Below are 10,584 nucleotides of genomic sequence, written 5' to 3'. Positions count from 1 at the left end.
CAGGCTGGTAGCGATTTATATCCAAGTCCAGAGAAATGATATTAGCTCCAGTCTGGCCCAAGTTGCTTAAAATCAGCTATGGGCATGGCTGCAGCTGATGAAACTGCTCTGTGTTGCACTGAATAAAAGACTTGTGATTGACTATGTTTTGTAGGTATGTAAGTGGATGCCTCTGTTCTGCTGCTGAAAATGCTATCTAAAGAAAAAGGCATTATTTCCATATATTACATGAACAGATCTCTGGGAATGTGGACCCAACAAAATTTTGCAGCAGCTCGGAGCCTCCAACTTCCCCATGCCAAACCAGAGGTGTGGAAAGTTAAACTGGAGAAGGGCTGTCTCTGTCATCCTCCTGTGCTTTCAGATCCAGCACTGTCTCCATGGGGCTGAATTCGTACTGAGAAGAAAACACCTTGGTCTCCTTGAGGCTGCTTTGTGCCTCATCAAACTCCCAGAAGTTTGATGTCTTTGGCAGCCTCAGAGCAGGGCGGTCTGGCTGAGCTTGGGTGTCTGGCCAGACCTTTTTAGTTGCTTTGTTCCCTTTACCAGACAATCTGTGTTTGGCTTTGCTGATAAGTGAATGATGTCTGTCACCATCATCCTTGTTGAACAGCAGCAAGTTTTTCCACCACTTCAAGCAGCTGTAGAAATACGGCATTAAAATAAGAGAGAAAACTATGAACATTAAAAGTATAAATTGATAGTGATAGCCTTTATTATCCTGTGAGACATTAATGGCATTTTTTAAAACAGTTTCTTCAGCTGACGGATCATATGACGTAAAGCAGTTATGAGCTAGGTAACATTCATTGCACAAATAAAAATCTAAAGGAAATGGCTTGTTTACTGTTTTCGGCATCTTTGCAGAACATAGCAATATTCTCAGTAGAGCTGAAAAGATGTAGTACTAAAACCAGTGTCAGGGAGAAAACAAGTTCACTGTCCTGAATATGTAAGTTGTTCGACCAGGAAAAACAGTCAAACTAATTTTTAATTTGTAAGCATCTGTGCAAGGGTTGTGGCTGCCAAGAAAAAAGTATACTCAAAGTGCTTGCACTTCTGAGGAGCACTAACAAGGAGAATGCCATGTACCTATGAAAACAGAGCTCCTAACATCCCACTTCAACGTGTAGTAAACAAGATTTAAAAAACAAAGCCAGGAAGAGGTCTGAACTGCAGATGTACTGTTGTGAATATTAAGAAGGGTATTATTCAGTAGCAGTTTTAACTTCCCTACACCGAACTGACCTACGAGTACTCCTGTGTCAGCCAAGGAACAATGGCTTCCAGGAGGAGCTGTAACCAGCAGCAGGTGGGAAGTGCTTGAGCCTGCTCCGTGAGAGCAAGTTGCCTTTGAGAGCCCCCTTTCCCCACCTGGGCTGGCAGCAGGTGATGAGCAGATACTCATTATCCCATTTGCAGCCATCAGATAGAGCTCGCTCTGGCTGTATTTTTCTCTTCGCCTATCCTCTCTCGAGTATCTATCACGTTTAACTTGTCTGAGTGCTATTTTGTTTGATAACATTCATGACGGATCAGTGCCTATTATTATTAGTGTTCATTCTTCATCACAGGATGGCTGAGGTGGGAAGGGCCCTCTGGAGATCACCTGCTCCAACCTCCTGCTCCAGCAGGGCCACCCAGAGCAGGGTGCCCAGCACCACGTCCAGGCAACTCTTGAAGATCTCCAAGGAGGAGACTCCAGCAAACAGTGCTCAATCACCTGCACAGCACAGAAGTGCTGCATGATGTTCAGAGGAAGCCTCTTGTGTTGCAGCTTGTGCCCACTGCCCCTTGTCCTGGCACTGGGCACCACGCCGGGCAGTAAACATTGACCCCAGATATGAGCGGAATAATCTCCAGTGATGCTAACAGTGGCGATGTGTTTTGCAGCGGCCAAACTGAGAGAGGCTCTTAAAGAAAACAGCTTTGAAGGTGCACAGAGGGAAGGACAGATCGAGGGTTCGTTTGGCGAGGGGGGAAAACAGGCTTCTGTAATTAGTTTTAATGAAATATAATAAACGTAGAACAATATCTCCCTAGCTTCTGGAATTGAACAAATAATTAAATCTAAAATAAACCACAGCTGAAACTCTGACTTAAATGCAAAGGTTGTGGAGGTTGAGCTATGTCAGACTGTGCAGCTGTCTTAGTGGCCAAGGAAATGGTCATTAAATGAGCTAATACTTGCAGAAAGGGCAAGGGAATCAAATGTCATATTTCCTTTCAAAATATCCTAGGAATAATATGTTGGTGAATCTTATACTTGTACCGAGTAAATAAGGAGAAATGTTAATTAAGAATAAAACAACTAAACAACATGATATCTTGGGGGATAGCAGTAGGATTTCCAAGGTAGAAAATTATGACTGTTTAACCTCTTTTAATTCTTTGGACTACTTAGCAAGATAATGAAGAACAGAGAATTTACCTTTCAAAAATCCTAGGACAAGTGCTTTCATAAGAGGTTATTAAAGTCACTAACTATGCATAAGGTGAGATGTAAAATTTTCCTGCTGGCTCAATTACTTCTACTGAGTTGTTGAAGTTTAAGGGAGCTTGTTTGAAAAACCTGAAGTGATAGTTATGCAGTCAACATTAACCAGAAAAGAAGCAACTGGTATCAGCAAAAGGTGCTTTCTCCCTTCCACCAATATAATTGCTTCACATTCCTGTTACACCTGGTCTGTACTTGCAATTATAATGCTCTCAATTATCAGACTATATGTACAGCTGTTTTTGCCTTAGCTAGATATTACCTTGTCTGAACTGAATTTCTCCATGCTGGTAATGTACCTGAACTAAAATTGTTTTCAAAAAATTCATCGATAAGAGATATATATATATACATATATATATATTTCTGAGAGAAAGAAATGAGGAAAAAAATACTGTCTCTCTCTACTTTAATTTTTATCATTTTTTTTTTTCTCCTGCAAAGTCTTGGAGGACCTATGCACTGACATCACCAAGTAGAATTTGTTTTACTGGGCATTCTTGTTCATCCACTGTTCAGTTTTGGACAAATTACAGATCTCTTAGGGAAAAGATGTGAATACTACCCGTGGAAGAGACCAGACTGCCTTTCTTGTGTTCTTATAATCTGGCTCTTCATAGCCCTCAGGATCCCTCTTATCTCCTGCCATGGAGTGAAAGCGTAGATACTTTGGCACAATTAACCTAAATAAACTTCTGAGATTGAAATGCTGCTGTGACAATTCTAATTTTTTAATTAATTACATATATATATATATTTTTTTTTTCTGGAGCACTGTAAATGTATTAAATAAACCCAATATTAATACAAAATCTTGAGATGTACTCTCTTCCTTTTATGATGATTTGTCTACTTTTTTTTTCTTTTTTCTTTTTTTTTTTCTTACTATTATTTTCTTCTAGCTGATCAAATTCTGAACCAGTTCCAACAACTATTGATTCTTTTTTTGACATGCAATTTTTGGTAGTCTTCCTACCCACACAACAGAAACAAAGCTCAAGCCAAACTTGAACTCCCACTTAAAATGTTTTTTTGCTCTATTGGACATTAGTTTGGCATGCTTGGCACATAAGTTAAGGGTGAATCTCTTTTGATTTTAAGGAAGTTTCTTTCACACATTCTTGGAGAAACTAATTAAACTAATAAACCTTCTGTACTGTGAATTTTTAAAGAATCATTAAGTGGAAATTTGTTACTGTGGATAATGAGACAGGTGAAGAAAAAAAAGGAAAAAGGCAAACAGCCACACACAGCCATACAACCAAACAACCCAAAACAATTTGACCTGAGCTCAAAGTGAGAAGAAGTAAAATGTTTGTCTCGTAACAGCTGATGAAGTTACAGAGAGAAATACAAAAAAGCAAAGTGGTAGTAAGGTAAGATTTTTTTTGCATCCTATTATAAAGGTTAACATAATTTTCTGGATAGGAGATAATCTTCATTAAAAAAAAAAAGGGGGGAAAAAAAGCCAAAAAACACTTTAGTGGTGAAGTAATCTATAGGCAATGAATCAATCTGTTACAAGTCCAGAGATTTTGTGTGGGTTTGTCGTTGTTGTGGGGTAGTGCCTTCATAGATGCTGTCACTCAAATTTAACAGTAACTCTGACAAATTAGGAGGGATTCTTTTATTTTTTCCCGTTTGCATTTTACAGGTTTTCATGATAGTTGTTTTCAAGCCATCATTAATATGGAAATGCAGGACTAAAGGAAAATAAAATTTCTGTGGGAGCAATTTCAGTGGAAAACTGACACAGATTACGGGCGGCGCGTGAGCCCCACATGGAGCCCTGAGGTCAGTGGGACCGCAGTGACAATGGCAATGGCCCTGGCATTTGTCACAGCACCTGGCGGTGGGACGGTGTGCTTGCTTTGGTAGGCAGATGTGAGTCAGGGCCCCTTCGTGCCACCCCAGAAAGCTGCGGTCTTGGCTGCGCAGGGAAATGGGGTCTGTGTCCCCCCACCAGGAGGAAGAAGGAAAAGCACCGGAGGAGGTTTTGCCCTGCTGGCAGCCTCTAATCAGGGGCGAGCCATTAATGAGCCAGCCTGGGGGCAGGCAGGTTGGCTCTGTGCCTTTGTCCAGCTTTCCATAAAAGCCTTTTCCATTTCCAGCGCTCACCTGAGGAGTTAATTAGGGAGACAACCATGTTTCTGCGGTCTGTAGCACTTAACGATCCCCAAAATGCAAATAAAGGGAGAGCTGCAGCTGTTTAAAATATTCCTGCTGCTACATTATTAAGTACAAGGGGACAAACATAAGGGCAGGAAGCCTCTGATTAAGAGCAGGTTTGTATGGGGTGCGTGACTCAAACATCAGTGTTGTTTGAACTCGGCTCTGGCTCAGACTTACTCCTGCCCATGAGGCCGAGCTTGTGCCTGAATGTTTCATACATCTGCGTTCTTTGAATCAAACATGATGCAAAATCCCTTTGATGTACAGGTTTTAGGGCTGGTGTTTATCCTGCTGAAATAAAACCCTGTTTGTTGGGGAATACCACATGGTGCCAGGGACTCAAGAAAATATGGATGAGTAAGAGATAGTCAGGGACGAAAGGCAAACGGGGCTAACTTACTGCCTTTCCCATATTTGCTGTGTGTGATGTGGAACAAAGAATCAGACCACAAAAAAATATGTTCTTTTTTTGAACACAGGACTTCTTCAAGCATCTTCACAGTTCCCACTTTGAGAGAATGTCAGTGACACAGCTGGTGCCCTGGGAAAGAGATGTGGTGGTCCTATTCAAAATAGAGAAATGGAACCTGAAAGAGATCAAGTGTTACGGAAGCTTGCCTTGGGCAACTCTGTTTTATGACTCGTGTTTGGATGCCTGTGTGCTGTCAGACTACAAATATTGCAAATCCCATGCTTTCCATCACCTTGGTCTTTCTGCCCACATAAAATATATACCACTTTGCTGACAAATAATACCAAATTCAGTCAGCCACAGGCAAGAAAGGTGAGATAGGAAGATTTTACTCTTAGCTAATCCATCCAAGTATATATGTAGCTTTGGAGAAAAGGATGCCATGTTTCATCTTTCTAGGGCTATTCTGTGCTATAACATATCACCAAAATACTATTTCCTCTGACACTCCAGGCAAGCCTGGGAGAGTTTATCCTTAAAAGACTCAGCTCCTAAAAGACACCAGCAAAAGTTGAAGCTAGTTGAGGAATCAGCTGTTAGGGAACAACAGCTCCTCACCTGGAGTCATGTGGCTGATCTGTGCTTTGGCACTATTAATACTCATTTATCTTGGAAGAAAAGCAATGCCTGCTGCTGGGAATTATACAGACAGCCTTTGTGCCTTTTAAAGGTTTTAATATGATACCATGGTTAGTGTCTCTCTGTTTCTTTTTTTGTCATATATAACAGTGAGCTTCATTTTGCTCATAACACCAAGAGCTGATATGGGTGGTGCATGCTGTTGTCATTACGTACAGGCTTCATGTTGTTCTGGGTTTCAGGTATGTCAATATGGTGGATTTCAACTACTGTCCAGGAACGTGGAAACTACCTGTCTTTATAACTAAATGCTATCTAGTAGAGAGTTTTGTGATGAAACTTGGATTTGCATTATGAAAAGGCTGACAGCCTCTTTTCTGCACAGCTTTCCATGCTGTTTCTCTGAGTGGTGTAAAGTGTTTGCTGGAATAAGAAACTAACATGTTTTGATAGTATCAAAGTCAATGTTAATGTTGTAGGAGCCTTTATTAAGAACAGCAGTCGCACAAGGCATGCACACGCTGCTTAGGGCTCCTTCTGGGATGCAGTTCTGGAGCCACTTATATGACAGCTGGAAGCAGGCATAGCTTGGCCATGCAGTGACAGCTGGTTTCTTACCTGTCCCTGCCCTTATTTGTACACTATGCAGTATCCCATGGCAGCACAGCATGCCATAGAAATGCTGGCTTGTACCTGAGCACATTGCAGTAGTGCTGATGAGGTTCTCCAAGCAGAGCTTGCTGCGACATGGCTGCAGCAGGGCTGCTTGGACTGCTGCTGTCTTTGGCCTTTCCATCCACCCCAAGTGCCACTGTTTTAGTCCTCCTTTTATAAATATTTAGCTGTGAATCAGAAAATGTTACAGCAAATAACTGAAGTTACTGTTGCTGAGGTGTGAATAACAAATTCCTAACAGCAACATCTCAGTGCAAAAGTCAGAGCAAGTCATACTGAGGCCATTAGAAGGACACAATATGCCAGTATGAAATGTCACCCTATAGTATCAAGTAAATCACAAAATTATAGAATCATAAAAAGTGTGAAGAAAAAGGACCAGAGTAGTCTTGTGTTATTCTTTGGGTGTTGTTTCCTCCTTATGCTGCTCTCATTCAAATTACTTTCACGTGCTCCTTAACAGTTATTTTCTTGGTGGTAAGTCTAAAATTTTAATTCCAAGAAATAAAAGAAAGAAAAATACATTCCTTGGTAAACTGGCGTAAAGAAATGGAGAAAAAGCTCTTCTGGAGATTTGTTACACTTCTGGGCTGTTACTTCAAAACCAGTCCAAACTTTGGTTCTGTTCCAAAGTCCACTGCAATCCATAGCAAGGCAGGGCCTGAGCTTTGATGAGGTTGAAGAGCAGTTTGATGATTCACCTGGAATTAATTTGATGGTTTTAGACAAGTTTTCAGGTGACAAGTGTTCAGACTGCAGTGGGAGATCATATCCTGCACTGCTTGACCGAACCTATTGTCCCATCACATGGGCAGTGCAGATACTCCACGGGGAGGCTTTCTGGTGGGGAACACTTGAACTCCTTTCTGGGACTTCTCAATGAGATTTGGGCTGGGGTCACTACCTCTTCTTGAAATGCTGTAGAAATCATGGAAGAGAAGGAACATATCTTGTGCCATATGGTGCCATGTCTCTCATATCTGACATGCTATGATATCTGACATGATATGTCAGATATGACATCTGACATGATATGTCAGATCTCACATCTGATATATCTGACTCTAGTTCCTTGTTACCTATCCAACCAACTTTCATCTGAGGCTGTCCACTTGCAGTGGCAAAGACCTCTGAGGACCTAAGGAGCTGAATGGAGGCAGTTCCTACCTGTTCAGAAGACACTCCAGTGGGTGCTTCAAGGGGAAGGCACAAGGCACAGGAGACTTCTCTACATCACACAGGACTTTTGCTATGCCTGGAAGCATCCCCTTGTTTTAATGCTGTTTCAGTAGGACCAGTAATCTCCATGGATTTTGGTTTATATTTTGGAAGAATGATGGCTGTGATCTCACTTGTTCATGCTTTTGCTCTGTTAATTTAGCTCTGAGTTCAAATGCACTATACGGATGCAGTGAATTTTTGTAATTGCTTTGTGAGGATGAGGGTCATCCTCTTTGTCGAGAAGAATGATGTGGTGGGAAATAGGAATTTAACTCATGAGCATCTCAGCACTGCTGATGTCAAAGCAAGGCTGGGGCCAGTCAAAAATTGATAGCTGCTCCAGCCTTGTCTCCAGCATGTCCACAAGGAAACATCACCAGCGACCTGTAGACAGGGTGGGGGGATAACGGTCACCATAAAATATTATTGCACAAACTGATAAAAACTGTCTGGTTTTGGCTGAACCTGAAATGCATGTCCTTGCTGCATCTGTTCCCCTTCCCTCAGTGGCAGACTGTCCTGCAGTCAAGCCAACAAAGCTACTAGGGTTGCTTGGTCATATTAAGCATATGACCAGCCTTATCTGGGTGACAGGATTTTGAGTTATTGCAGTCCCTTACCTTTCCTACCTTTTCCTAAGATGAACCATTGTACAAGAAATTTATCTGTGAACCTGAAAGCCAGGCAGACTGAGAGTGTGAAGAAAGTTCCTATCTGACCACACTTGCATAATCTGAGATGGCAACTGGGAAAAAATCCTCACTGGCCAGCTTCTGACCTTACTATGGGGAACAATTGGGTTGCTGAAGATTAAGAGTGAAAGCAGCTAATAAAGGAAAAGAACCATTATACAATTCCATTACCCCTTCCATCAAAATGCATCTTACAGGCATTAATGAATCAGGCTATAACATTTTATAGGCAGACAAACATTTCAGAAAGGCTAAATGGGGAATTTTTGAAGGGTCAGTCTTGGAGCATTTGGAGAGGCCAGTCTGGGCACTTACGTAAGACAAGAGGATGATGAATATGTGAGCCCTGAGAGCCCACGCTGAGTCCTATGCTTGTGTCAGGCTGTGACTTCAATGACCTTTGCCTAAGTGGTATTTCCAAACATTTTCTGTACATCTGTCCTGCTGTAAGGGATGGAAATCAATGGCTTTTCTCTTGTGGAGAAGGTAGCATGAGTGTGTCACAGCTGAGATCTAACTGTTACTCAAGATATGTATTTTCCATTTGCTTTTGTAATTTTGGCACAATCTCTTGCCAGCTGATTCTTCCAGGAGTTTTAAGAAACAAAATTTCTGGATACAAGTGAGCAGAAGAAACTGCGCAGCTCCAAAGGATGCATAAGCAGAAGTTGCATTTGTGATCATAATTTCTGCTGAATCTGGTTGCAGGCAGGGAAAGCATACAAAATTGTGCCGCGGACAACTCTCTGAAATGCTTGCCACCAATTTTGTCCCCACTGGAGCAGGTGTGATGGACTTGCATCACCAATTGCCTGTGCTGGTTTTTGGGGAGGAGGATTGTGTCTGGGGAACGTGAGGGCAATCAAGCCATCCAGCCCCTGCTCGCACACAGGGAGTGTCACGGCTCTTCTCTGGCTTGAAGAGCTCTCACTTGGCTTGTAGGCTGAATGCCTCAAGAGTATTTATTTCTTCTACAGGGAAGGAAGGGAGACACTTTTGCAGCCATGAGCATGGCAGGGTTATGTGTGGCCACCATCTATGATGCTAGCGCTGAGGCTGCCTCTCACAACATGCTGCCCAGAGGATTTGTCTGCTTGGCAGCTGGCTGGTTTGATTCTATTAACACGTGCACCTCAAGGGCATTTATTTCATGAAATACCCGTGAGTTTCTAGAAGAACTGGCCAAAAAAGGGAGCTACAGATTTCTTAGAGGAAAAAGAAATCATGACTCCTGCACCACACAGTGTAAGCACAGTTAACTTATGTTTTGGGTACAGCATTGGTATGTCCTCATAATATGAATTCTGTGGATCTCTGCTGTGGAACTCCATATAATGTCTCCTGGCATCCTTCCCAGACATCTCCGTAGTGCCCATGACACTCTGCAGACACTTGTGTCAGCTGGGGAGACCTCACCATTAGTGAGCAGAAGTCTGCTGGTATCCTGCAATGTAAAGTTCACTAGATCATCTCAACACATTATTTTTAAAACAGGTAAAGCAGGTGGTGCATCACTGGACCTGTTTCAGACATGCTGCTTGAACCTGGGGCTCTCATCACCAGCTTAGTGTGAGTGACCTCATAGTGAGACCTTTAAGCTAACAAACTTTTTTGTTCTCTCTCTTTTTTTCTTTCTTTCTTTGTTTATTTCTTCCCTGTCCCCCTCCCCCCTTTTCCTCCCTACTAATGATTACTTCTTGTGGTTAGAGTTTCTTCTGTGAGTTCATGATACTTTGAACTTGAAATCACAGAGTGGCAGAGTGGTAGGAAAATATCTGGTTTACTTAATAATCTAATCTCTTACTTTCTTGTCTAATAAATCTAATACTATCATAAAAAAAGAAGAAAAGAGAAAAGAGAAAATAGAAAAAAGAGAAGAAGAGAAGAGAAGAGAAGAGAAGAGAAGAGAAGAGAAGAGAAGAGAAGAGAAGAGAAGAGAAGAGAAGAGAAGAGAAGAGAAGAGAAGAGAAAACCCCAGCTCACGTTTAACAATTATAGTAATTTAAAACACACTAGAGTTTTGCATTTTATTTTAATTGCAGATGTACCAGAAGAATAAAATATTTATACTTGTGCTACCCTTCTTCCCTGTTTGGCAGCAGAGTGAATAACATAAGCTTTTCTGAGACTGTAACAAGATTAACTTTTTTCAACCTATGTTTATATACATATGATATATATTCATCAATTCCTTCTTCTTCACTGAAGATCCGTCAAAATGAAGAAAGTAGAAACAAGTACATATCTCAAGTATTTTTCAAGCTAATGCACATGTC

General features: G+C 41.5%; 1 long non-coding RNA gene across 2 annotated transcripts; it reads left to right on the top strand.

Annotated features, from left to right (window-relative positions):
• The first annotated feature begins 1,392 nt into the window (after positions 1 to 1,392).
• On the top strand, positions 1,393 to 7,489 carry LOC310895737. Of its 2 annotated transcripts, none has more exons than XR_014580917.1 (4): positions 1,393 to 1,488; positions 1,575 to 3,873; positions 4,152 to 4,291; positions 5,149 to 7,489. It is a non-coding gene; the product is annotated as an uncharacterized lncRNA (long non-coding RNA). The 2 variants fall into 2 exon arrangements; XR_014580918.1 differs by having other exon boundaries at positions 1,396 to 1,477.
• Positions 7,490 to 10,584: the final 3,095 nt, after the last annotated feature.

This window comes from Anser anser (genome assembly GCF_964211835.1).
Source record: "Anser anser genome assembly, chromosome: 2".
In the NCBI taxonomy this organism is placed as follows: Eukaryota; Metazoa; Chordata; class Aves; order Anseriformes; family Anatidae; genus Anser; species Anser anser.
The sequence above is the reverse complement of the archived record's forward strand: the minus strand, read 5'-3'. Positions and strand labels throughout refer to the sequence as shown.